Genomic DNA, 12,255 nt, shown 5'->3' on the forward strand with positions numbered 1-12,255 from the left:
TTTATGAGGCCAGCATTACCCTGATACCAAAACTAAAGATACCACGTATATAAAGGAAGAGAGGGAGGGAGGAAGGGAGAGTGAAGAAAGGAAGGGGAGGGGAGAGGAGAGGAGAAAAAATTACAGGCCAATATTCCTGACGAACATATATGCAAAAATCCCCAACGAAATATTAGAAAGTTTAATTAAACAATACATTAAAATGATCATACAGCATGGTCAAGTGCGATTTATTCTAGGGATGCAAGAATAGTTCTACATCCACAAACCAATGTGATACAACAGATTAACAAAACGAAACGTAAAAATTACATGATCATCTCAATAAATGGAAAAAAAGCATTTGACAAAATTCAGCATCCATTTATGACCAAAAACTTTCAACAAAGTGAGTATAGATGGAACATACCTCAACATAATGAAAGCCATATATCATAAGCCCACAGCTAACATCATACTCAATGGTGAAAAGCTGAAAGCTTTTTCTCCAAGATCAGGAACAAGACAAGGATGCCCACCTTCGCCACTTTTATTCAACATAGTATTGGAAGTTTTAGCCACAGCAGTTAAGCAGGAAAAAGAAGTAAAATGTATTCAAAGTGAAAAGGAAGAAATAAAATTGTCATTATTTTTGGACAACATGATTTTATATAGAATTTATATTTATTTTCTATATGGAATTTATAGAGAAAACTCTAAAGACTACCCTAAGACTGTTAGAACTAAGAAACAGGGACGCCTGGGTGGCTTAGTCAGTTAAGCAGCTGCCTTCAGCTCAGGTCGTGATCTCAGGGTTCTGAGATTGAGTCCCACATTGGGCTCCTTGCTCACTGGGGAGCCTGCTTCTCCCTCTGCCTGCTCTGCCCGCTGCTTCCCCTACTTGTGCTCTCTCTCTCTCTGACAAATAAATAAATAAAATCTTTAAAAAAAAAAGAACTAAGAAACATTTAATAAACTTGCAGTGTACAAAATAAATCTACAAAAACCTGTTGCATTTGTATATACTAACAATGAACTATCAGAAAGAGAAATTTAAAAAACAGTTCCATTTACAATTTCATCAAAAAGAGTGAAATACCTAGTAATAAATTTAACCAAGGAGGTGAAAAACCTGTGCTCTGAAAACTATAAAATACTGATGAAGGATACTGAAGAAGACACAAATAAATGGAAAGATATTCCATGCTCATGGATTGGAAAAATTAATTTTGTTAAAATATACTACCCAAAGCAATCTACAGATTCATTAAAATCTCTATCAAAATTCCAATGAAGGGTACCTGGGTGGCTCAGTCATTAAGCATCTGCCTTCAGCTCAGGTCATGATCCCAGGGTCCTGGGATAGAGCCCTGCATTGGGCTCCCTGCTTATCGGGAAGCCTCCTTCTCCCTCTCCCACTCCCCCTGCTTGTGTTCCCTCTCTTGCTCTCTCTCTCCCTCTCTCTCTGTGTCAAAATAAATAAATAAATAAAACCTTAATTTAAAAAACAAATTCCAATGACATTTTCACCAAAATATCACAAACAGACCAAAAACTTGTATGAAACCACAAAAGAACTCCAATAGCCAAAACAGTCTTCAGAAAGAAAAACAAAACCAGAGGCATCATGCTCCCTGATTTCAAATTATATTGCAAAGCTATGTTAATCAGAATACTGAGGTATTGGTATAAAAATAGACAGATGAATGGAACAGAATAGAGAACCCAGAAATAAACCCTTGTATATATTGTCAATTTTCAAAAATTTACAACAAAGTAATGGGGAAAGGACAGTCTCTTCAATAAATGGTGTTAGAAAAACTAGATAGCTACGTGCAAAAGAATGAATCTGGACCACTCCCTTACAACATACACAAAAATTTATTCAAAATCGATTGAAAACTTGAACATGGGGCTTGAAATCATAAAACTTCTAAAAGAAAATATAAGCCTGAAGTTCCTTAACAATGGTCTTGATGATGATTTTTTTAGATCTGACTCCAAAAGCAAAGGCAACAAAAGCAAAAATAAACAAATGGGACTACATCAAACTAAAAAGCTTCTGCACAGCAAAGGCAACCCCCAACAAAATTAAAAGGCAACCTACTGAATGGGAGAAAATATTTTCAACTCATAAATTCAATAAGAGGTTAATACCCAAAATATATAAAGAATTCCAGCAACTCCACAGCAAGAAAACAACCCAATTAAAAAATGACAGAGGACTTGAACATTTTTCTAAAGAAGACATACAGATGGCCGACAGGCACATGAAAAGATGCTCAACATCACTAATCATCAGGAAAATGGAAAGCAAAACCACAATGATATACCACCTCATGCATATTAAAATGGCTATTATCAAAAAAGACAAAAAATAACAAGTGTTGGAGAGGATGTGGAGAAAAGGGAACCCTAATGCCCTGTTGGTAGGAATGTGAATCGGGGCATCCACTATGGAAAATAATATGAAAGTTGCTCAGAATTTTTTTTTAAGTGCCATCTGATCCAGCATCTACTTCTGGGCATTTATCTGAAGAAAATGAAAACACTAAACCAAAAATACATATACACCTCTATGTTTATTGTAGCATTTACTGTAGTCAAGATATGGAAACAAACTAAGTGTCCATCAATGGATGAATGGTTGAAGATGTGGTATATATATGTATACAATGGAATGCTAGTCAGCCATTAAAAGAGAATGAAATCTTGCCATTTGTGACAACATGGTTGGACCTTGAAGGAATTGGGCTCAGTGAGATGAGACAAAGAAAGACAAATACTGCATGATTTCACTTATAAGTATAATCTGATAAACAAAACTAACAAAACAAAACCCATGAGAAGAAAACAAGGAGGAAAGATGCCCCAAAATCTTCCATATGTCAGTACATCTTGGTATCACAAAAGGAACACAAAAATTATAATTGTAGGAAATGTGAAGAGAACTGTTTTAAACTCTGAAACAGGGTGATGGGGTGGCTCAGTCAGTTAAGCATCTGCCTTCAGATCAGGTCACGATCTCAGGGTCCTGGGATCAAGCCCCGCATCAGGCTCCCTGCTTTGCAGGGAGCCTGCTTCTCCCTCTCCCTCTACCATTCCCTCCCACTCATGCTCTCTTTCTCTCTCTCAAATAAATAAATAAAATTTTTTTTAAAAGCTATGAAACGTACAATAGCAGCTTTATAGGACATGGGTTAAGGTTTTATCTGTTCCACACCAGAATAAAAAGTCAAAAATGTTTTATGATACAAAATTAAAGCTATGACTATGAATACCATCTTGAATTATATTATTATATCATAATATATTATTATGAATAATAAGAATAAATATTAAGAATGAATAAGAAGAATAAAATGACTAACTTAATCTTATTCATTAGTCATAATAAAAATTATTTAATTGTCTCTTCTCAGTCCCTATGCTACCCTATCCCTCTTGGTTTAAATTAAGAATAGAAAACAATCAGTGCCAAATTTAAGTCAGTAAACAAGTCAGCAGTTTTTTAAAAAGTAAAGAAAGATGGTCTCATCTTTGAGACTGTGTCTTGATCATCATTAAACCTCAAATTCTCAGGCTAGAGAGAATAAATAATGGGCACCCCTCCCTTTTATTCTCCAGCCCCCTCCTCCATCTAAAGACTATAATGAGTAGTATAATTGTAACTAGTAAGTCAGGGTTGCTGGGATACAAATATGGCAATTCCTTAACATGTAGCTTCTCCAAAAATGTCATGTCACAATCCCAAGTAGCAGGTGCCTTTCTCCCCACTAACTCTAATGGTCTATATCATGCATATTAGCCAATTTAGCAATTGCTTTGGGACCTTTGTGTTTCATTAATGAATAAAGAAAACAGCGATTGGAGGTATTACAGTTATTCCTTTACAGGAGTGATGGACCCTGTAATGAGTTCACTGCAAAACTCTTAACTTGTCTTGACCTGGATAGCTTCTCTTTATAGCAGAGATGGGAAATGTTGCTCTAAAGGTTAATACAGTCCTTGGTTTAAGTTTATGGCTACCCCAGATAAGGATCATGAAGTGAAATCGTTGTTTTTCTCTAATACGTATCTTGACCTTTACAGTCTTTAGTAATAATACCTTTGATATCCACAAAATGGAAATGTTTTTAAAGCTAGTCTCTGTGTGTTTTTCTAAGTGTCTCACTCTGTAATACTCATACACATGTCTGACTCTGTATTATTTTGAGTATTTATCACTCTTCATATCTCTTTATATGTTCTCTGAACTCCTGTGGGGCGTGTGTGTGTGTGTGTGTGTGTGTGTGTGTGTGTGTGTGTAGGGAATTCTCCCTTCCTACCTCTTCCCATCACTATCACTCTCTTCCTATTTCCATGTTATGTGTGTCTTTGCATATGAATTGGCATCTCTCTGTGTCTATCATAAATCTACTTATCTGTGTGTATATCTGTCATTTTTGTTCTGCCCAGGTTAGTGTATGTGACACGTTATTTCCTGTTCTCTCTTCTTCTGACTCTTTACCTTCTAATCCCTTTCATTTTCTGTCTTTGTCACTTTGTGCCTGCTTTCTTTATTCTTCATTGCTCTTTTTACTCATTATGTGCAGATATTTTTTCAACTACCCATTATTTAGAACCAAAATATGTTTTATCAGTATTCATTTTTGAATCATATTGTATTCTTCCTATACTTAATTTAAAGGTGAAATAATGGAACATTTATTTTGTAGACTCATGGGATTATTCAAATGGAAGGGTCCTAATGAAGCTAAATTACTCACCTTCTAGATTAAAACACTGAATCCTAAAAAGGTTATGTGACTTATTGGAGGACACACTGTTCTCTAAATATAAAAGTTGATCCAGAATAAATACTGTTTTTTTAAACTTTTTAGTGAAGCTCAACTGATTTTTCTGCAGTTAAAATGCTAGAAACAAGAAAAAAAAAACATGATTTCCCATTTTTTCCCCAATGCTCCTTTAAAAGTAAAAACTGGGATTTCTTTTTATTTAAAGAAACTGTATGAGAGTTTTTGCTTTGCTTTTTGCCCTTTTTGGAAAAGTAGATGCTATGTTTTCAAATTTTTTTCCAGCCCCTTCTTTATCATGGAACATCTGTGATTAGGTAACACAGGAAAACATGTTTATGTTGTTTCAGAACTAGTTAAATGTCTACGATATTTGGTGTAAAATAATTTTACAGATAGTATATATTACACATTCCTATTAGTCATAATAACCTATTTTCATTTTGTTGAATAAATTTAAATTTTTGCATCCTATTTTGCCACTCATGTGTAAACAATAAATTACTATTTTAATTTGTTAATGCCTAGATATTATAAAACAGTACATACAGAAACTAAAACATTTTATAAAGACAAATGAGAAATTTTGCCAAAAAATGAATTTCAGTTAAGTCCATTTTAATAACAAAAAATTCTGATCCAGTTTACCTAAAAAATAATTACGTTTAAAAATATATGTAGGGGCACCTGGGTGGCTCAGGGAGTTCAGCATCAACTCTTGATTTCAGCTCAGGTCATGATCTGAGGGTTGTGAGATTGAGCCCTGTGTTGGGCTCCACACTGGGGGTGGACCCTGCTTAAGATTCTCTCTCTCTCTCTTTGTCTCTCTCTCTCTCCCTCTCTAAAATATATGTATGTATATATGTAAAATATACATATATATGTAGAAAAGCTTTAATAGAGGAATAATGTGATATTGATCACAGGGCTCCAGGGGTTATTAAAAAAAAAAAACAGTATGAAAGTAAAAATAGAGTGAAACTTGCAATATACAAATGACTGTATCAGAATTTCCAGAGATACAGTTCATTTTATATTTACCTCTAATCATGTTACTTCTAAGTATTCCTCAGAGGAGTAAACAGTTTAGATTTGTTCTTTTCATTTGTGTCAAGTAAATAAATGTTTCATCCTTTTCCAGATATGTTTGCTATATAGTGCTAGTCATTATTAGTCATTACTACAAATATGGATAGTAAAAAAGAGAAACTTAAATCAAGCTAAAGCTTGGCTTTTTCACTCTTTGTTCAAAAATAGACATTTGTCCCAATTGATTAATTTCCTATCAAAGACCATGATTAACAGATTGTTCTAGTTGTTACCAGTCAATCCTGCCTTTAATATGAACTACATTTTTTAACCAAAGAAAAGCATCTTTACAAGAAATATAAGAAAATGGTGTTTGTCTACTTAACCATTATATTATGACATATAGCTTGTGATTTCTTAGAAATCCATCATCTTGGAAGTTTTCTTTATGTAGTTAATAATTACATCATAACGTTTATTTATTAAATCCTTCATTCATGAAACATCTAATGAGTGACCACTATGTGCCACATGCTGTTCTACTCATCATAATCAATTCCCAACCTCGCTTTATTTAAAGGACATTGAGAGTCACATAGGGCTTGGCATTTCAGCAATTTATATCTCTTCAATTTAGAATTGCTAAATAGTTTGAGGCTGAGCGTTAAGGGGGGGCGTGGATAGTAGTTAAAAGTTTCTAACGTATGCATCTTGACTTTGCCTCCTATAATTTCACCCTGAGATGGGGATTCTTACTAGGTTGTGTGTCCTGAGTACATCTCTGTTTGATCTGACAGGTCCTGATTTTGCCTGTTATTCCATCATGATTTTTAATAGCTCCCTCTTTCACTCTCATGAGTGGTCTACTTTATGATAGTAAATGTATGTGTATGTATGTATATTTTCTCTCTCCAGTTGTGAGAACAAAACATCAGGCCCTCTGTGGTGGGCCTGGCCCAGGACTCGGTGACTGTAACTGTTTCCACTGCTGATGTTCTTCACAGCAGCAACACCCTCTTCTTTTGACATGTCAGTGAAGTTGAGAAGTTTGGCCTGTCCAAAAACCCCGACTGTTAGTATTACAACATGAATCACTCTTTAATGGAAATACATTTATAATACATGGTTTTTAACTTTCCAAACTATTGAAATTTCAGGGATTGCCAGGAATGTCAATCAGACATTTTACAAGCAAGTAAAAAGTAAACAGGAGTTATGAGGAGGCAGTTTATCATGTTGATTAGTAGTGGGCTTTATGGACTATGGATTCCACCCATTACTAGCTATGTGATCTTTTATTTGCCCTGTCCGTATGTCAGTTATAACATCCGTAAAATTCAGGTCATACTAGAACATAGTTGTGGTGAAAATATAATGAGAGTGCATGGGAAATGCTTAACAGTATCTGGCACATTGTAATTGGTCAAAAGTATTAGCTTTAACATAAAATCAGGGATAAGGTTAAAAACGGGAAGACCCAACACAAAGTTCTGACGGAGTCACCTTCATTCTTTTATTGTAGTAAGAGCTCTTAACATGAGCTTAAAAACAAATTTTTAAGAGTGTAATACAGTATTGTTAACTGTAGGCATTACACTGTATAGATCTCGAGAAGTTTTTTTTATCTTGCATGGCTCAGACTCTGTCCCCTTTGTGCAGCTCCCATTTCCCTCTCCTCATTACCTTGGTAACCATCATTCTATTCTCTATTTCTATGAGTTTGACTATTTCAGATACCTTCAATAAGTGGAATCGTGTAGTATTTGACCTGTCTTTTTTCAGTTAGCATAATGTCCTCTAGGAAGATCCATTTTCTTAGATATGGCCGGATTTTTTTTCCCTTTTAAGGCTGAATAATAGTCACCCTCTTAATCAAACACTTATAAATATTGGCTCTTGGGGAGAAAGCTGCAATAAGTTCCATCATTATGAATTCAAGAGCTAAAAGAGAGAAGTTAGAGTCACCAAAATCACCACATGGCCCTAATGGAAAGCAGAGAGGGTGTTCAGTCAGCGCCCTCCCATTCCACTGATCTCATTATTTGTGTTATCTATAGCCAGCTAGTATTTCAGATAGAATTATTGGAAAATGATGGATTTTTCTCTTAACATTGGCTATGAAGTCCACGTAGTCAATCTTTGTTTTCAAACACCAACATTTTCATGTTTTGAGTACGAGCATAATTTAAGATGACCTATTTAACACTGGGCATCTTTGAGATCCATCAATGTTCCTGACTTTAACCCAGAAATCCAGGCAGAGCATAAGTGAACCTCCACACTGCTTCCCCACTCCCTGCTCCTACCTCCATTCTTGATGTTGGTTCCCCCATTTTGGTGGAGTGATGAGAAACCATTTGTAGAAAGTTTCATTGGAGCCATGAAATGTTCTATTAGGAAACCTCAGTGTAATACTAGATAATTTGTTCGTTTCAATGCAATGCTATTTGTAAAAATATGAACAAACAAAAATCCAGCATGCATTGTAAAGCACTGATACTGGTGCAACAACTCATTTCCATATTAAAACTGTATTTTTGGCTATAGACATACTGATAGGGTGCAGTGAGTGTGAAAATTTGTCATTTCAGGGCGCCTGGGTGGCTCAGTTGGTTGAGCGACTGCCTTCGGCTCAGGTCATGATCCTGGAGTCCCGGGATCGAGTCCCGCATCGGGCTCCCTGCTCAGCGGGGAGTCTGCTTCTCCCTCTGACCCTCTTCCCTCTCATGCTCTCTGTCTCTCATTCTCTCTCTCTCAAATAAATAAATAAATAATAAAATCTTTAAAAAAAAAAAGAAAATTTGTCATTTCAATATGCTGTGGACCAGACTTTATTAAAAAGGTAAACTAATTTCAGATTAAAAACAGATGTGACTATTCTTGGCAAACTTTCTTTCCTGTTCACAATGAATTTAAAATGAAGAAAAGTACAGTGAGGATAAAAAGAGAAAAATGTCATAACTCTGACCTTCAGTGTAACTTTTTTGAAGTAAGTCCTTTATTAGTACAAAGATGTTTGCCCTATAGCAATGAATTTTAGAAAGGAGAAGAAATGATATAATAAAAAGAGATTTTGCTGATGTAAAAACTCGTTCCTTTTGTTTCTGTAGTGCCTGTGCTTTGTAACGACTAGATTATATAGCGTCAACCCTGAGACTTTTAGAGGGATTGCCTTTCTTTCTAAAAATATAGTAATCTTGAAATGGCATTAAATGGAGGCTTTTATATACCAACTCCTTAAACTGACAAAGAATAGCAAGTGAAGATTAAAGCAGTATTTAAGAGCACAGATTGTAAATTCTAACCCAGTTTCATTTATTACTTAGTGTATAAAGCCAATAAGTAATGCAAAAATAAAATAATAGTGCTATTTGTATAAAAGATCAGAATCATACCAAAAATGAACTTTTCTGTCAAGGCTTTACACTTATACCACAAGATGTGTGAGTGTATATATGTATCTAAAAGAATTTCATACTAAATCCTGGCTACTATCTGCAGGTCAGCTGACCCCTACTGCTTCAAACTCTAGAAAAGGGACACTGAGTGAAGGGTTGGTTAATGTATTTCATTTTTGTCATAGACCATCTGCCAGGGCTTATAACCAATCTGTAATGTGTTTCTTACCTTTTATTGTGTAGAAAATGGATTGATAGATTAGGGCTGAGGCCAGTGAACCATGGAACCCTAGGTTTGCAGGAAAGAGTTTATCACCCTTTGATGTTATTTCTGTCTCGTGTCAGCTGAGAAGGATGAGCTAGATTAACCGAGGGTAAGTTGGATGCCAAAGTCAGCACTCCCCTCATTTATCCCCCGTATAGTTCAGGACAAGGCCACTGTATGGGTTATGAAGGACTGATAAGGACCTGATGGACAAACTTTGTTTTGCTGCCTTTTAATTTATTTACTGATATTAGAACTAATTTGGAGAATTGAAGAGACCATTTCATTGTTTGTTGTTGGAAAAAATTCAATCTGTTCTGCTCTAGAAGTAAAAGTATTTGAACTGGATGGTGCAGTTATAATTTGTGAACATTTCCAGTTATCACTGGAAAAAGTATAGTCCATCTTTGGCATGGTTGGCCAAGTGTGGAGGAAAAGAGATGGACCAGGAAATGGGCCAGAAACCAAAGTCATCAGAAGGATATTTTGAGAAAATTCCATTTGTCCTGATAGTTGCAATCTATGGGCAACCTGTGGCTGATGATTATACCTTAAACACAGTCTAAAAATAAATTTCTATGAAGGTGACACATTCTGCCTGTTCATGATGTGGGTGACATCAACAGTTTTGAATAGGGTAATAATGCTTGGACTTACTTAAATGTTTACAAAGAATAAAAATCTGCAACTCAATCACAATTTAAGTGACTCTCATGAAGATAGCTTTTGTTGCTGCCATCACTGTGGTTACAAATCCTAGACCAATACTGTTATCTCTTTAAAACTACTTTATTGTTTTGTTTATATCAGCTATGTGTATCTTTCTGCTACAATCAGTGATGATGCTGGTGAAGGGAGAGAGAATTAGTTTTGAGGTTCTGTATGGGTGCTCATTTATTGGCAACAAATAAAACACAACCCAGGAAACAGGAAAATTAATAGAAAAGATAGTTAGTGGTTAAGGTTTGGTACTGTTTCAGTGCAGATGAAAACAATTGTTAAGTACTAAAATAAGATGTTGATGTTAACGTGTTAAATTGTTTATACTGAAGCTGGAATGCAATTGGATTAAATAATCACTTCTCCTTTGAAGAATCAGTTCTCCTAAGATGCGATGCCCCTTTGCAACTTCTCGCTTACTTCATATGTGGTTACTTCCAAATGTGGCCTCAAATATCATAATGATTTGTGCAGTGACTCTCCCTGCTCCATCTTCCCACCCTCCATACCTTATCTCAGTCCTGGAAAGATCACTAAACCTTGCAGTTAATAACTTAGTCCCAATACAGGTCCACCCCCCCCCAACGCCTGACTATAGGCCACTTATTTAAATCATTGTTTGTTTTTTAATTCTCTTTCCCATTTTTTAACTCTCCCACCATTTTTACAGTGGTGATGCACTATGAGGCTTGTTTGCTCATCTCCCTGGGTTCAGTGAGGAGCTAAGGACACAGTATGTACTAGAATACTTTGTTGTGAAGAATTATTTCTGTCACAAGATAGGTAACATAAAATTCTCATACTGGTGGTAAGGAAGAGAAGGTCTGTATGCCATCATGTAGAGCAGCATTTCTTCAACTTTAACATAATGAATCACTTAGGGATGTTGTTAAAGTGAAGTTTCTGATTCACTGGGTCTCATAGATGATCTGAGTTTCTGTTTTCCCAGCAAACATCCAGGTGATGCTAGTGTCCTGGAACTTGACCCACACTTTAAGTAATAAGAGTATAAAGAATGGCTGTCTGGAATCTGTGTGTGAGTTGACCACAATTCCCAAACATTGGAAGATTCAAGCATTGTATCTGAGATACTGGTGAGGCTTTTCCTAAAAATTGTTGTCTCTTGGTATGTGGGAAGCACATCCGTCCAACCCCAGGTGATACGTAGTCAACTTTAACGGAAGACATGAGCACATCCAACTTATTTATACCTTTGAAACATAGACCTTTTGGAGATTCATAACCCACATGGGCTCTTCTCGTATCCTGTGATCTCAGGTCCATTCCAGTTCTTTCCCCTCCTATGTTGTATATTGTGCGAAGCTCACCTCTGGCCACCTTATTCCCCAGGCTTTCTGACTGCCAGCTTCTAGATTGATTTAGCCATTGGGAGGCCTTGGCAGGAGACTAGAGAGCAGGGAGAGGGGAAAAGTCAAGGTATTTCTTCCCTTCCTTCACTGCTGTGGGCAATGGCTGGTAACAGAGTATATAGCCAATAAATACTAGCTGCTATAAAATCTTCTATTAAAGATCTAAAATCCCTTCTTCAGTCGTTATCTTCATTAGTTTAGTATGAATTTTTGTACAGGTGCCTTTGCAAAGCATTGAGCCTGCCTTCAGTTACATAATCAAAATCAGTATTTTTTAAGATTTAGGACTCTGGTATTATTGAAGATTTAGGACTCTTGTATTATTTAAGAACACCAAGACTTACTCCCATTTCTGGCCTTCCCCAAAATACCAATTATTGAGTCCTAAAGTTCATTGACTTAAAATGATAACCTTTATAATTGCACATAGTCTGTTTGTCAGCTAGGTTGTTTTATTGGTATATCAGAAGCCAAGAAGAGCTTGCTAGAGCCCAGTAATGCATTTGCAGCCAGCTGGTGGGTTGTCTCACTGGGGGCTGGCTTATCTAGGGTGAGCTCAGCAGGGATGATTCACCTGTACTCCGTATGATCTCTCATCCTCCAGCAAGCTAGGCTCGACTTATTCTCATGCAGAAAATAGGATTCAAATAAAGAAAGCAGGAGTGAACAGGTCCTCTTAAGGCCGAGGCTCGGAACTG

The 12,255-nt window shown here is 36.1% G+C and overlaps 1 protein-coding gene across 1 annotated transcript in view; it reads left to right on the forward strand.

Moving 5' to 3' along the window:
- DMD (dystrophin) overlaps nucleotides 1-12,255 on the forward strand; it is a 1,845,074-nt gene that overhangs the window by 1,091,590 nt on the left and 741,229 nt on the right. The window lies entirely within an intron of this gene.

Source organism: Leptonychotes weddellii, chromosome X, assembly GCF_054177405.1.
Source record: "Leptonychotes weddellii isolate Sample4059 chromosome X, ASM5417740v2, whole genome shotgun sequence".
NCBI classification, from domain to species: Eukaryota; Metazoa; Chordata; class Mammalia; order Carnivora; family Phocidae; genus Leptonychotes; species Leptonychotes weddellii.